We start from the raw sequence: 9607 nt of genomic DNA on the forward strand, positions 1-9607 counted from the left end.
ACACAGCTGCAGCTCTCGGCCGTAGCTACAGTTCGATGGGAAGCCCGTAGGGGCATGCTATGGGATGTGCTGTTGCCATCAGTTTGCCGACTTATGTCTTCAGCGGATCGGCCTCATGTATTGTTGATTCATTTGGGGGGAAATGACTTGGTGCAGCGTCCAGGGATGGACCTGCTTTGTAAGGTCACTCATGATCTCACATGGCTTATTTGTTCATTTCCCACCCTCCTATTGGTGTGGTCGGATATGCTAGCTAGGAGGGTGTGGAGGGGTGCTTTTCGTCCTAACAGGATCGATAGATCCCAGAAATGAGTGAATAGGAAAGTCAGGGCTCTGGTCTTATCTCTTGGTGGGGCATATATTCCTCATGATAGGATCAGGTTCTATGCCCCACATTTGTTTCGTGATGATGAGGTTCATCTTTCAGAACAAGGGTGTGATTTCTTTTTAGAGGATCTGATGTTGGGATTAAGGGGTTTGTTAATTTCTTTGGGCTGAGGGGACCAAGCTTCAGCTGATCCCCTCTTGTGGCATAGAATTCGGGCAGGTGAGGTATTAGAGGGTTGAATTGAGGTGATTAAGGCATTCTGAAAAAGGGGCACTTCCTAGGGAACCATCACGGCTTCATGTCGGGTGGGGATCTGGGTAGTGTCCTGGTGGGACCGGCTTGTGCATCATGGTGAACGCCTGTATGGCGGGGCCATGGTGTGGAGGTTGGAACCACATAACTGGCTCTAAGAGCAAGGAGGGAGGAATTCACCCATGTCCTTGTCTCTGGAGTTACAGACTCAGAAGAATTGATGTGTTTTGAAGGTGAGGGTGTAATCCCTCATAGATAGGTTTAGCCTCACCTGCCCGAAGTATTTTGATATGAATAATTGGCTGTATTTTAATTGAGTTAGTATGTTATATTTAATAAATATAACATTATTCCAGTCTGGTGTCACGTGTCTTCCTTGGTGTGGGGGCAAAAGGGCCGCGGCCGTAGCTGCACCAATCCGGAATGAATGCATTCCATACTCCCCTGGATCTCGCCCACTGGCCAACAAGGCCCGCCGAACAACGGCCCAAAACTGAAACTGCGTAAGGGCGGACCCATCGAGATGTATGAAGAGGTATTGCTGGCCCGCTGGCCTTATGGAAAGAAAAGCCCTCAAAGCAGATACAGGACATAAAACAGGCATTGCACAATTATGCAATGTCACCACTCTGCCTTGGTGCTTCTGATCTGTCTTAGACACACCCAGCGTGAGCGTGACCTGCATATCACCCAGTGCACAATCGCTCAGGCATAATGCCCTGAAGGATTTATCATTCTTAGAAGATGCCAGAACTTCGCTAGGGTGGAAGGCCCCATAGAAAGTGACCAAGGCGACTGTACCAAATAGCTGTGTCTCGTACCCAGAAGAACACAGCGAAGTAAATAAGTGCAACAGTTGCATCAACACATCCAGAGTAATGGGCTTTCTCTGATCAGGTATTTTAGGTGCTGCGCGAGACCAGCCTTCAAGAACTTTACGCATTCTGAAATCTAATGTAGAATCTGGGACATCCTTAGCCTTAGAAATAAATGCAAGGGCAGACAAGGTACCTGCTATTGTGCTGACAGAAGCACCCTGACCCTTTAAAAATACTATAAATTGCAACAACCGGGAAACCGGAATTGGCCAATCCATTGACAGACCATGAGAAATGCAGAATGCTTGAAACTTATCAAAACCATGCTGATATGCTCTCTGAGTACTGGGGGCTAATGCCGAAGCTATGGCAGCCGCCACCTCTATCTCCCAAGGTTCCATAAGAGAGACGGCATCGGCCTTGGGTCTGGTGCGGCTCCTGGGGCCAGCTCCCGAAAATGCTGCATCTGAAATCAGGAAAGGGCATCAGCCACATCGTTCTGCAAACCCGGGACATGCCGAGCAACGAAAAGAATATTAAACCTTAAACATTGCAGGACGAACTCACGCACAAAGCGCATAACCCTTGAAGATTTAGAGGTTTGATTATTAATTACAAAGACTGTGGCCTGATTATCGCACCAAAACTGGACGGTGCGATTCTGAAACTCCTCTGCCCATAAGTGGACTGCCACCATGATGGGGAAGAATTCTAAAAAGGTTAAATCAGCAGTAATACCCGGCACCCTCCAAGACTCTGGCCAAGGTTCAGCACACCACTGGGATCTAAATAAAACACCAAAACCTGAACCCCCAGCAGCATCAGAACAAACTTGTAGTTCAGCTTCTATAAGAAGGTCCTCCCTCCAGAAGGAGCATCCATTATAGCTGTCCAGAAATGCAAGCCACATGGATAAATCCTCCCTCATCCCCGCTGACACTCTAATAAAATGGAAACGGGAGCGCACTCCCTTCATAGCTTCACAAAGGCGCGTCAAGAAGGCTCTGCCAGGAGAGATCAACTTGGAAGCAAAAACCAGGTGACCAACCACTTCCTGAAGTTGCAAGAGAGTAATCTTATTAAAAGACACTGCTTTACACAAGCGAGCCCTCAAATCAGTCAGTTTATCCATAGGCAATCGGGAGGACTGCGCAACAGTATCTAGCTGAATCCCCAAAAAGGTGAGGCAAGAAGAGGGGCCCTCAGACTTCTCAGGCGCTAGAGGGACCCCAAGTTCATCCGAAAGGGCCATGAAGGCTTCAACTAAATGCATGCAATGGGGATCATTGACCAGGCCTACGAACAAGAAATCATCCAGATAGTGTGCAACGAAGGAGGAATATGTTCGCTCTCTCACTGCCCACTCTAGGAAAGAACTGAATGCCTCGAAGGCCGCACATGAAATGGAACAGCCCATAGGCATCGCCCTATCAACATAGTATTGGCCTTGAAATTTAAAACCCAATAAATCCACATCTGCCGGATGTACAGGGAGCAAGCGAAAGGCAGACTTTATGTCGCATTTTGCCATTAAAGCACCCTTACCAGCAGAACGCACGACCTTCACAGCCACATCGAAAGAAGTATACTTTACAGACGCCATATCAGACGGAATGCCGTCATTGACTGAAGTTCCTTTGGGAAAAGATAAATTATGTATCAGGCGATACTCGCCTGGCTGCTTCTTTGGAACTATACCAAGAGGGGAGATCCTCAAATTTGGAAAAGGAGGGGAGGGAAAAGGGCCAGAAATCCAATCTGCATCAATTTCTTTGCTGAGTTTGGCCAAGACAACTGAGGGCATCTCTCTGACTGAATTTTGATTGGGGGAACAAGTGGAAATCCTTGGACCAATGTAAGGGATCCGAAAGCCCTCTGAAAAGCCCTTAAGCAAATAATCAGCTGCCCGTTTATCAGGATAGAGCTGCAGCCAACTAGCCAGGGAAACAAGATTAATGGGACTACTGGCTTTGCGGCGGGCCCCCACCTCCCCCTGCGCCGCGTTTGTGCTGAGAGTGATCTCCAGCTCCCTGTTTGTGGAGACGAGACTTGGGACACGAGAAACTGGGGTGATTACCACTGCAGGCTCCACAAGTATGCCTAAACCTACAGGGACGCCTGGCACAATGCCCGGAGCTGTTCAAGCTCCAACAGACTTGGTGGGATTGAACCCACTGTGACCCCTGGTCGAAACCAGAGGCCTGAGCCTGAACACGCACTAATAGGTGACTGCTATCTGCACGGTCGCCCAACATAGGCCTTGCTGATGTCATGGACCGGAGCCAAAGGCCCGGGTGCTCAATATCCCAGCGCAATGTAGGATCCAACGCCGCCCTTTGCCTAAAATTCTCATCGTACCTCAACCAGGCGGTACCTGAGAATTCTCTGAAGGCCCGATGAATGATATCCTGATATTTAATCATGGATAATGCACGAGATGGATAGGCCTGTGTCATCACACTCATTCAGCTCCTTGGTATACTCCAGAGTTGAGGGCGATGAAGCAAGATAGGAGGCGGCTTGAGCGGAGATGGAGACGAACTCCTGATGAATGCAACTATACGCTGGTTTGTGCTTTCACCAAGCGGTATATAGGAGCGGTGAGGGCGGCGAAAAAACAATATTTTGCCGCCACTATTAAGGCATCTCTCTCCTGCCCAACGGAGCTTTTTAGAGTTGTCCGAGGGCTACTCCATCTAGGCCTTCAGGACACTGTAGATACTTCGGTGGCCCGCTGCAATGAGTTTGCTGAGCACTTCCAGCATAAGATCTTACGCATTCGTCGGGACCTAGACTCTCATTTTATAGCAGTTAACCCTAGTGAGGTGTCTGGTGCACAGTCTTATCATGTTTTGCTGGATGAGTTTCAGTCGGTTCAGTTCGAGGACGTGGACAAGGTGCTTGGACAGGTACGTGCAACCACTTCGGTACTAGATCCTTGCCCCTCTTGGCTAATAAAAACTGGCAAGGAGGGAACAGTTGGCTGGGCCAGGGAAGTGATAAATGCCTCCTTGCGAGAGAGAGTGGTCCCTGGCTGTCTGAAGGAGGCAGCAGTGAGACCACTCCTGACAAAGCCTTCCCTGGACCCAGAGGATTTCAGCAGCTACAGACCAGTGGCCAATGTTCCATATCTGGGCAAGATCCTGGAACGAGCGGTTGCTGACCAGCTCCAGGTGCTATTGGATGAAACCGATTATCTAGATCCATTTCAATCGGGTTTCAGGCCCGGTTTCGGCACTGAGACGGCCTTGGTCGCCCTGTTTGATGATCTATGTTGGGAGAGAGACAGAGGGAGTGTAACTCTGTTGATTCTCCTTCATCTCTCAGCGGCTTTTGATACCATTGACCATGGTATCCTTCTGGAGAGGCTTGCGGAGTTGGGAGTTGGAGGCACTGCGTGGCAGTGGTTCCGCTCCTACTTGGTGGGCCGTCTCCAGAAGATAGTGCTTGGGGAACATTGCTCGACACCGTGGGTACTCCAATGTGGGGTCCCGCAGGGTTCGGTTTTGTCTCCCATGCTTTTTAACATCTATATGAAGCCGTTGGGTGCGGTCATCAGGAGTTTTGGAGTGCGTTGTCACCAGTACGCTGATGACATGCAGCTCTACTTCTCCTTTTCATTGTCTTCAGGTGAGGCGGTCAATGTGCTGAACCGTTGCCTGGACGCGACAATGGACTGGATGAGAACTAACAAACTGAGACTCAATCCTGATAAGACTGAGATGCTATTGGTGGATGGTTTTTCCAATCAGATGGTGAATACATATCCTGTCCTGGATGGGGTTACACTCCCCCTAAAGGAACAGGTTCGTAGTCTGGGAGTCGTTCTAGACTCTTCCCTGTCACTTGAGGCTCATGTAGCCTCGGTGGCACGGAATGCGTTCTACCAACTTCGATTGGTAGCCCAGCTACGTCCCTACCTGAGTAAGGAGGATCTTACATCAGTAGTACATGCTCTGGTAACCTCACGTTTGGATTACTGTAATGTGCTCTACGTAGGGCAACCTCTGAAGACGGTTCAGAAGCTACAGCTGGTGCAAAATGCGGCGGCCAGACTGCTAACAAGAACGAAGCGGTCTGACCATATAACACCTGTTTTGGCCCGCTTGCACTGGCTTCCAATACGCTTCCGGGCCAAATTCAAAGTGTTGGTATTAACCTATAAAGCCTTATACAGCACGGGACCTCAATATCTGTCGGAACGCCTCTCCCGCTATGAACCGGCTCGTACACTACGGTCTGCTACGAAGGCCCTCCTCCGGGTCCTGACTCATAGGGAGGCCCGGAGGGCAGTGACAAGATCAAGGGCCTTCTCAGTGGTGGCCCCCAAACTATGGAATAGTCTCCCCGAGGAGGTTCGCCTGGCACCGACACTATCATCCTTTCGGCGCCAGGTTAAAACCTTTCTCTACTCCAAGGCATTTTAATTTTTTGTTAATGATTGTAATGTTTGTAATTTGATTTTAGCCTTTGCTGTTTTTAGATTGTGAAATTTGATTTTAGACTGTGATGTTTTTGTATTATATTGTATTTTATTGTATCTATGTTCACCGCCCAGAGAGCTATTGCTAGTCGGGCGGTATATAAGTTTTAAAAATAAATAAATAAATAAATACACCGTATAAGCATTGAGCCAGTTTGGCCAAATGCGATCCACCTTTTTCTTTTTGGCTGCCTCTTTATCTTTGAATTCAGCAGCCTCCCTACTCTGTGCCTCAGACTCCCGGAAAAGAAGAGTGAAAATATCTATGTATTCCCCTCTCCAGATCTTTTCCTTAGTTGACAACTGGAGGCGGTCACCCAAGGGCAAGGAAGTATCGCCCTGGGGATAAACACCCTGAGGTAATGGTAAAGTGGTAGAAACCTGCACCTCCAAAGCAGAACTAGGCTGCCAAGGTGACACAGCCGCTGCTGGCCAAGGAAGCTGAGGATGTAATGAGACCAACATGACCCCCATATATCCCATCTGCTGCTGTGACCCAGTATATGACTGTGAGTGACTAGAAGTGGTGGTGTGTATTGCAGGATGCTCACCTGCCAAGGTACTCAGAAGTGCCACAACCGAGGGGTTGACAATCTGCAGAACCGCCGCAGCATCCACAGTCGACGGCCCTATAAGCACTGGCAAGGAAGATGATGGTAACGATGAACCAGCCACTAGCGAAGGATGTAAAGTGGGAGGCGATGTCGTTGGGGGAAATGCAGCAGAAGCAGAGGAACTTTCAGGGCATGGAACAGACACTGTGACAGCAGAGGCCTTCTCCAAGGCGTCCAGGCATGCAACTAAACCAGACAGGAGAGATGCCTTAGTGACCCTGGAAGAAAACCTCTGGGATTTTTTACCTCTCACTGAAGAACTGGTGCCTGCCTCCGGGTCAACTGGTGCTCCATGCTCCCTTTCCAACGCTTCAACTCTGGCCACCAAGGCTCAGACTGTTGCCATATCGTCATTTTCATCGGAAGAGGACTGATGCACTATGGGACATTTTTCTGGTCTTTTTACCACACATATACCTCGCTTTTGCTTGGCCTTCTTCGGTGGCATTTTTGCAAATAACTATATCACAACCGGAAATTAACAGCAATTAGCGAAAATTAAACAACTAACTATGGCAAATGCTAACACGACAGAAAAAAAAATAAACAAATTGCAGCTAATTAAACTGAATCCTTAAATAAATTCAAATAACCAGAAATATTACTTCCATAAATTGGATTAAGGAATTTGCAGCAGAACAATCAACTATTAATATATTATAACACCAAGATGAACAAATTAGAGGAAACTGGATATCACTAATCAATCAATAATTAAAATTTATTTATTTATTTATAATAATAAAATTAATTATTATTATTATTAATTTATAAAATTCTAAAATGACCCAACTACAATAAATGAACCAAACTAATTATAATTAAATTAATTAAAATTACTTAATGAATTAATACACCCAGTTATGAAATAGATAAAGCCCAACAATTAAAGCAACACAATCTAAATTATGGCCCACCACTAACAATTAGATAACAAATTACTCCCCAATAAAATGCCAAGGAAACAAACTACAACTTAATGAAGGGAAGAATGAGTTAATGTGATATTGGTGGGGGGGAAGTGGTAAACAGTACAGAAGCCGCCCAGAAAATTAGAACAAAAAACAAACAGTATCCCCAACAACAGCTCCTAACTAATTGCCCCCTATAAACAATGAAGGAGCCTAAGCAAACACTGAGACACTCAGTGATCAAAGCAAACGGGGGGGCAGCGCGACGCAACCGCAACCGCGACAAAAAAAAAAAAGGAGGCCGCGTGAAAAACCACGGAGAGGCCAAAACCGCCGAGCTCCACCCCAAGAGACAAATAAAATAAAATAAAATAAAATATTCGAACACACAACACACAAGAGGAGTGTTTGAAGTGGGGGGATGTAAAACACCACCCCCCGAACCCAAAGGGACAATGCAACAAATAGGGAAGGGGGTGGAGGTGGGGTGGGGTGGGAGCCGCCACCCCCGGGGGGGGAGAAACCGTCAGCCCCCGAAGACGCACAAACCGCTGAAGCGTCTCTCTGAAGGACGACGATCCACCGAAGATCCCCTGAAGATCGTAGACAAACCAAGAACTTGCAAGCAACAACAGAAATGCCGAAAGCCTCTACCAAGCCTCCACTCAATGTGCCGCAAGGCAAAGAAAGGCGTGAAGAATGAGGAGCTGGCTTATAAGCCTTAGAATCGCTCCCTCTCATTGGTAGAGCTATCCCACCTGACCTCAATTAAATCCTACCCAATGTTCCCGAGCCTTCTGTTCAACTAGGGTGGGGGCAAATCCGTCCCCACTTAAGGCGGGAACGACATTCCAAGCAAATGGCATACAGGCCTCTGACAGTGGCTAAAGAACATGGATAAAGTGCCTCCATCACTTTCTTGATCACAAAACGTCCAATTTTGGGGGGAACAGGTTTGTTGCACAAGAGCACTGTGACGCCCTTCCCTGGCTCTCCCTGTCAGGTTCCTACCTGCTCGTGGTTACTGCCTGTCTCTAGGCACCACCAGGGACTCCACCAGTCCGGACTGTCCTTTTTTATGGTTTCTCTCTCCGCTCTAGCACAGATCTCAATAGATCCCCCTGCTAGGCAACACCACCAGTCACGTTCTACAACCAGTAGTCCCAGAGACTCTGCCTGAGTCTCTCTATCTGGTTACCTCTGTGACTGAGTGCTAAAGCTGTCCCAATCCCTTTGATTTACTCAGACTGCTTATAATTCTGGTTTGCTCTGAATACTTGTGGTGTTATTCTTCCCTTCCCCGCGGCCACCATTTGTCACTCTTCAGCCTTGGTTATTTACCTCACCCTCCCTTCTGGTCTGTGAAACCCCAGCCAAGGATCAGGCCTTTGGTAAACCAAATAAGTATTTTATTATATAACAGAGATAACAAGATTTCTTTAAAAGGCACTTAAGCATATGGTTACATCTATTCCTGAGGTACTCGTCTTAGTATTAATCCGAACTCCACCCTCTCCTCACATCCACCAACTCTCCACACAATCTCCTCTCAAAACCCACCAAAACAACCCTCTCAAGTCCACCAACGTCCACCAACGTCCACACACGTCCACACCACATCCACCCAGATTTACCTGTCATACTTCCTTTTATACTGTCAGCCATTTTAAACATTCAGCCAATCATCCAGCATTCTACTGCCCATTCACTCCCCCTCCTCTTTCACTCCACTTACCATGTATCTTCTAATTACTTTTAAAAATGTTTATTGTATTGGATTGTTGATTGTATTTTAGTATTATTTTGTTATTCATTGTATTTTTATGCTATTTTATGTTCACCGCCCAGAGAGCTATTGCTAGTCGGGCGGTATATAAATTTAATAAATAAATAAATAAACAAACAGCACTTACCCTATTTACACTAATACAGGATCATCACAAGCACCAAATCACCTTTAGTTGTGCAACCTGAATTTGGTGGTATGGAATTGAATCCCACCCAAAACCAGCAACAATCTGGAAGCACTCTGGGGTTGCACTATGTACAGGTATCAGGTATCACACAGCCTGCAATCAGAGCAGCTCTGGTATGAGTGCCCAATTACATGGAGTCCCAGTTCACGCTATTCTTCCCCTTCAAAAAAGGCAGGGAAGAAATCACAAACTCATCTACTGCATGTTAGAATTCATCTGCTGCTT

The sequence above is a fragment of the Rhineura floridana genome, chromosome 4 (assembly GCF_030035675.1).
Source record: "Rhineura floridana isolate rRhiFlo1 chromosome 4, rRhiFlo1.hap2, whole genome shotgun sequence".
NCBI lineage: Eukaryota > Metazoa > Chordata > Lepidosauria > Squamata > Rhineuridae > Rhineura > Rhineura floridana.